The sequence below is a fragment of the Rutidosis leptorrhynchoides genome, chromosome 9 (assembly GCF_046630445.1).
Source record: "Rutidosis leptorrhynchoides isolate AG116_Rl617_1_P2 chromosome 9, CSIRO_AGI_Rlap_v1, whole genome shotgun sequence".
NCBI classification, from domain to species: domain Eukaryota; kingdom Viridiplantae; phylum Streptophyta; class Magnoliopsida; order Asterales; family Asteraceae; genus Rutidosis; species Rutidosis leptorrhynchoides.
The window spans coordinates 73,480,777-73,487,469 of NC_092341.1; the positions used below are offsets into that span (position 1 = coordinate 73,480,777).

The 6,693-nt window shown below is 31.4% G+C and overlaps 1 long non-coding RNA gene across 5 annotated transcripts; it reads left to right on the forward strand.

Annotated features, from left to right (window-relative positions):
- Positions 1–219: 219 nt before the first annotated feature.
- LOC139866833 (uncharacterized) lies at positions 220–4,787 on the forward strand. Of its 5 annotated transcripts, XR_011765646.1 has the most exons (7): positions 220–395; positions 617–741; positions 1,749–1,805; positions 1,893–2,639; positions 3,227–3,360; positions 4,047–4,217; positions 4,463–4,787. It is a non-coding gene; the product is annotated as an uncharacterized lncRNA (long non-coding RNA). The 5 variants fall into 5 exon arrangements; XR_011765644.1 differs by having other exon boundaries at positions 610–741; positions 1,749–2,639; XR_011765645.1 differs by having other exon boundaries at positions 1,749–2,639; positions 3,222–3,360.
- The last annotated feature ends 1,906 nt before the right edge of the window (positions 4,788–6,693 follow it).

Genomic DNA, 6,693 nt, shown 5'->3' on the forward strand with positions numbered 1-6,693 from the left:
AAAAAACACTTTGTATGCACCAAGACAGAAACATCACCAAGACAGAAACATTTAGAATTTGATTTTTATTTCTCTCACTTTGGCGGGATACTTCCCTCCCCTCTTTTACCAAAATAATTGGATACTTCCTCTCAAACCTTTTTAGATTTCTCAAGTATCGTTTTAATTACCCAGCCTTTTTTCTCATTTAGATAAAACTACTTCATTTTCCAGAGAGAATATTAACAGTCATCCTTCACATCAAACTTCTGTATCTTAAATCTCAATTACTTCTTATTTTTCCCGTCACTCGCTTCTTTTACCCTCTACATACACCGATTTAGAGTGGATCCTATCAAGACAGATGATTTTTTTTGTCAACACGCAACGATGTTGGTAGATCCTATCAAAGACAGGTGATTTTTTTTCTCAACATATGTTTCGATTTGCCCAAACCATTAAACGGAGTCCGTGGTTAGGTTTTACCTATTTTGACTAATCCTTTATTCGTTTCGATTTTTGTTGTAGACATCGTTCAATTATGATATAAACCCTTATTGGTTATCAAATAGTTTTGATTTTCTTTGATATATGTCCGCCTTCAATTTCTTATGGCGTTAATCAAATCAGTAAACAGGTACCCATCTTCTAGAGATCGGTTGTTGTTAAATTAAGTTAACATGGTTAATTGGTACACTATCGTTGTCACGGTCTTTGGTTAGCACCATATTCATCATCATCATCAATCATATTTTTTACAAGGTATTTTCCTAACTAAATGTTGTGATTTAATTTGTCTGATCAACTTTATATGCTTACTTTGCATTATTGATTTCTATATAATGTTCTGTATCAATATCAATATGTGCTTAACTATCAATTCGGTGTACTCTTCATATGTTTAGAGTAAAATTGTAGATAGCTAAATTGTGAGTGACAATGTTGTATTTATCATTTTAAGTTTTTTAATATTTAAACTGCATATGTTTAGTAAAATTGTATACAGTCAAATTGTAAGTGACGTTGATGTATTGATTAATTGAGTTTTTTAATTCTGTGCACGTTTATTTTTTGTGCTGCACTACTGTGAAAATAATTGTATTCGTGTGATAATAATTGTATGCATAACTATGTTGTGTACTAATTTGATGAAATATTTTATGTGAAAACCCAAATTAGTTAAACCGAAAGTAGTTTATAAGTACTCGACTTGCATGACAGATTAGGTAATGCCACGTACTTGCTGACTATGGAATAACTTGTGTATATTTCGGCCGTTTTGAATAAATACGCGTTTGCTGTTCGTTTTTTTCTATTTAAAGCTTTCTCATAAGACTGCTATTATCGGGCAAGTGGTTGAGGCGCGGTTTCCGTCGTGGTTCAACGGCGCTGATACTAGCTGCCGCCGTTGAGCCCGCCGTTGTTTGGTCGTGGTTCAATGGTTACCTCTTTATAACTTCAACATGTAAGAGAAGGCCTCATGCTTCATTTATTGAAACATTTATGCCTCTAAATCCATAGAAACATAATAAGGTATCATGGTTTTCCATTGATGACTTGTGCTGGGAATTTTTAATTCATTTAGCTGGGTTTCACTAGGAAAACTTGTGCTAGGAATTTTAAAAGGAGAGTATGTAGATTCATCTCAGCAGTTTCAGTGGTATTATGAAGTATCTGATAGTGTTTTCAGCATATTTAATTGATGGTAACTGTTTGATTTTATACATACGCCAATATTCCAAATGGGTTAATGCTTCTTAAATTTTCAGGAAAAGCTGATTGAGATCGACACTGAAGCCGAGAATCTTCTACTTGCAAGACACCAGGTAACTAAATTTTAATATTGTTAACAGGTTAAAAATGGTTGTGTGAATATTCTTTTCAAAAACAACCTGATCGGTGTGTGATAACAGTTAGTGGAGAATGATAAATTCAGAAATGGAAACCGAGAAACGTTGACTGCTCTTAGGAAGCGGGCCCGAACTACAAAAACAAATGTTCCTTCTCCTTATGAGTTGGTAATGAAGGAAATCGATGGATCGAGGCCTGTGGTTAAGGAGATGTGCACTACTTGTGGGAATCACGACTCTAATGAAAAAATGTGGATGATGTTTCCCGAAACTGATATATTTGCCCGTGTTCCATTTCATGCACCCCATACCATTTTGGAGAAAGGCAACTTGGTTTAGACTTTCACGTGATCATGTTTGCTTCCCTAATCATTGTGACAATATTTCTCTATTTAACATTATTTAAAAAAAAAAGATTCACTAAATGAAATAATCATATGTAATTTAGTTACCTGGTATTATGAAGTATCTGATAGTGTTTTCAATGCATTTAATTGATGGTAACTGTTTGATTTTATACATACACCAATATTCCTGATTGGATTGTTAAGTTTGTGCAATTAGGCTACTTACGTATTGTTGGTGTATTATGCAACTTTAAGCATTGTTTTGTTTCTTTCACCATACACTTTTATATGTTGAGCTACTAATATGACACTATTATTTCTGTAGATTAGATGTTACTAATTCTAATATCTGCATTGCCACTAGGTAATTCCGCTATTCGCAAGGAGAATTAGAAATGATATTTTTGAAAAAGATGTCAACAACCAGTCTATAGTGTGAAAAAAGTCTGTACACACAAGGCAGGTATGCCATTTGAACATACATTTGCTACAAAACATAAAATGTTACATTATGTACATGTTATATGATAATGTATTTAATGGCTATTTTGTGATTTGATCTAATCTGAGTATATTGATCATAATAATTACTATTTATGAACAAGCTTTGTCCTTCGTGGACATGTATTATGTAAAATATCTTGATTTGTCATTAGATTATAAGTATGAAATTTGAAATTCAGAAAGAGGATAATGAATTGATGTTTAGCTTGAATTGTAGTATAATAAGTATCCCGAACTGGAAATGATTTTATAAGAGAATAATTTTTTGATAACATATCACTTCAAGATGCTTTTATTCCACGACCCGTGAACACGATGCAAAAGTAGTCTTCGTATGATGGAAAATGGTGTTTGTGAAATGTCCGCAATAAGAGTTTGTAGATAGAAATTGGAAGAAAAAGTTTGTTAGCAAAGTGGTTAAGCAAAAGTCTCTTAGAGTAAATATGTCATACTTTAGTATATGGATTTCTTTTCTATTATAAATCTTATGTTATTCCACTAATATTTGCCAATTCCATCATAATTAATGTTTCTGTTGCAGTACAGATGAGTAAACACAGAGATGTTTGATGGTGAAAAGGGTTGTGTACTTGCATGTGCACTCCTAACACATATTCCACTATTGAAAAAGCTGGTTTAAAGAGATAAGGAGCTGCATTGGTAACTAGAGTCAAAAGAAGGTACAACTACAAGTTTTTTACTGCATTTAATCAAACTCTAAAGTTTAGTTTTTGATTTTTGAATTTTGCATTTCATTGTATGTTGTGCATTGTATGCCTAAAAATTGGGTAAAACTGAATTTATTTTATATAAGCATGAATTGAATGTCACAAATTGGCTATAGTTGACATGGAGTCTAGCTACTAGGAAAAGAGTTGAACTATCATGAAAAAAATAATTAAAGGAACCTCTGTTATGTTTATAATAATGACATCAAAAAGGTAACAAAATTCACTGAAAGATAATAGTGAGATATTGAGTGAAAAAGGCCATGTACACTTAATAAAAAAATTAGATCTCATCGCCTTTTTTTTATATCAAACCAAGTCATGATTCCAAGAGTTATATATCATGTTAAAGCTAACATAAACTAATAAACATAAGCAAAATAGTGGTTAAACCCAATGTTCAAGAGTAATTAAATACACTCTGTTTGTGGGAAAAAAACAATACAGATTATCTGTTAATGTTAAGAATGAAAATGAGTAATTTGATGATGATTGGAGTCAAACTGTGTACTGTCGGTTCGTTGCCAGAATAAATGTATTCATTTAGGTTTTCAATTCATGTTGCATGCATTCATGCTTAAGCATAGGTGATGACAGTGTGGCGATAAGTTATCTTTCTAACAACTCTTGCTCCAAAGGTACATGTCAGATGAACACTAAATCATAGAAGGTTGTATTCTGATTGTTATGGTTATAAAGAATGAGAAAGATGATGGTTTTTTGTGGATGATGAAATAGAAAACGACAGGAGGGTGAACCTACAACAATTTAAAGAAGATGTGACTCTTGGGTTTGATCCAGAGTATCAGGTAACAGTTTAAAATTAAAATTTTGAATCATCCACATACCTAATAGTTTTATAGTCTACATATAAAAAGATTGAAAATGGAACTTCAAAATGTCCATTTCTGTTATAATATGGAAACGTAAAAATCATGTGCAATATAATATGGATCCAAGTCAACCCATTTACAAGTAAGGGATTGACGTTACCACATATGGGGAAGATAATCTGAAAAGTTACTGTCTTTGAATATAATTACTTGTTTTACAGATTAGCTTCTCTAAATCTGGTAATGCTGCTGGTCCATCTGCCCCTAGATTCACAAAATCAACTGCTGCACGTCTTCCTTCTCGTCTTCCGTAAAATGATGAAACTTCAGGTACTTCCAGTGGGTAGTGGGTCGTAATCAACTTCTATTCATTTAGGTTTGTGTTTTTTGATTCAGATCGAACTCTTGTTTATTTTTGGCTATGTGCTTTGATTGTTATGTTAATTTCAGTACTGTTTGATAAGTATTTCAATAGTTTGGAACTAGTATCTTTTGGATATTTTGTTTACAATCCTAGTTTATGGATCTTATTTATCACTGGTTTTATTCGGCTGTTGGATCTTATTTATCAATGTTTTCAGTTATATTATTGGCCAGTCCACTTGTTCAATTTGTTATACTTTAGATTGAAAGTAATAGCTATGACTCACTTGTTGACAATTGGTTGTGTTGACCCAACAAGCAACATTAGCTACTTGCCAAACGCAACATGACGTGTGCACCTGAGACATAGTAGCAATGTCCGAATATTGTTCTATAGAAGCAACAATTGGCAAGTTTAGAAACGGTAATTTTTATGTTAGTTGATAAAACTGGTTTACATCATTACATGAAATCCCAAGTATTGACAAATATCAAAGCTCGTTTAGACAATACGACAAATTAATACTACCTCCGTCTCATTCCAATAGTCCACAGACAAAAAGCACGCAGTTTTAGGAAATCCCACTAACTTCATTTCTCCACCAATGAAATATCTTCTCTCTCCAAATCCACCAATGAAATATCATCTTTCCTTTCTATTTATGGAAGTGGACTATCAGAATGGGACAACCCAAAATGGAATACTAGCCTATTGGAATGAGACGGAGGTAGTAATTGACTACGTATGACTTTTCTTTTATTAAAAATACACTTTTTTATTCCCTGTTCGTATATGGTTCTAACCATTATTAGAACTACATACAAAACATAAAAAATAACTCGAATAACTAAGCTTATATATAATTACTTAATTGAATACAAAATATTATGATTCATGTGTTATATCTTTAAGATTGACACCGATAAGGAAAGTTACAAATACAAAATCATGTTATTCTAGCAATGTCATAAGATCACCAAATTAAATTCTTATAAGTCCTTTTTATAATAATAATTATGACACTAAAAACTCATTCGTCTTATTAAACAATCAACGTCTACTAAAAACTTATATTAATATGACCTAAATATAAAGTGTCTTATTATGTTTCGATCTAATACGACTAGGACAAATGAATGTCATATGATAGTATATTTTATATAACTTTAATATAAGGTGTCATATTTAATTAACGCATAATGCGACATCAATCGGTTAAATGTCTTATAAATTTCTCTTTTATGATTCACAATTAAAGTGTCCTATCAAATGATATGATACTTAGGACCCCAACAACTCATCCGTCACATTAAAGACTCAAAGTGTCCAAAAAATTGACAGTTATACGACATAAATATCACATGTCCTATTAGTTAGTGATATAATACGACTATGAAAAATAAATGTCCTATGATACTTTATTTCTTAACACTTATTTATAAAGTGTCCTATTCAATAAACACATAACGCGACACTAAACCGTAAAATGTCTTATAAAGTTCCATTTTATGATTAACAATTAAAGTGTCCTATGAAATTATATGACAATTAGGACCCCAACAACTCATCCGTCACATTACAGAATCCAAAGTGTCCTAAATATTTATAATGATACGACATATATTTCACATGTCCTATTAGGTTATGATATAATACGACTATGAAAAATAAATGTCCTATGATAGTTTATTTCATATGACTCTTTTATAAAGTGTCATATTAAATAAACACATATTGCGACACTACATCGTTAAATGTGTTATAAAGTTTCATGTTATGATTCACAATTAAAGTGTCCTATGAGATCATATGATAATTAGGTCCCCAAAAACGCATCCGTCACATTAAAGAATCAACGTGTCCTTAATATTTAAAATGATACGACATACATATCAAATGTCCTATCAGCTGATGATATAATACAACTATGAAAATTAAATGTCCTATGATATTTTATTTTATAAGACTATTTTAAAAAGTGTCCTATTAAATAAACACATAATGCGACACTAAACCATTAAATGTCTTATAAAGTTCTATTTTATAATTCACAATTAAAGTGTCCTATGAATTACTATGATATTTAGG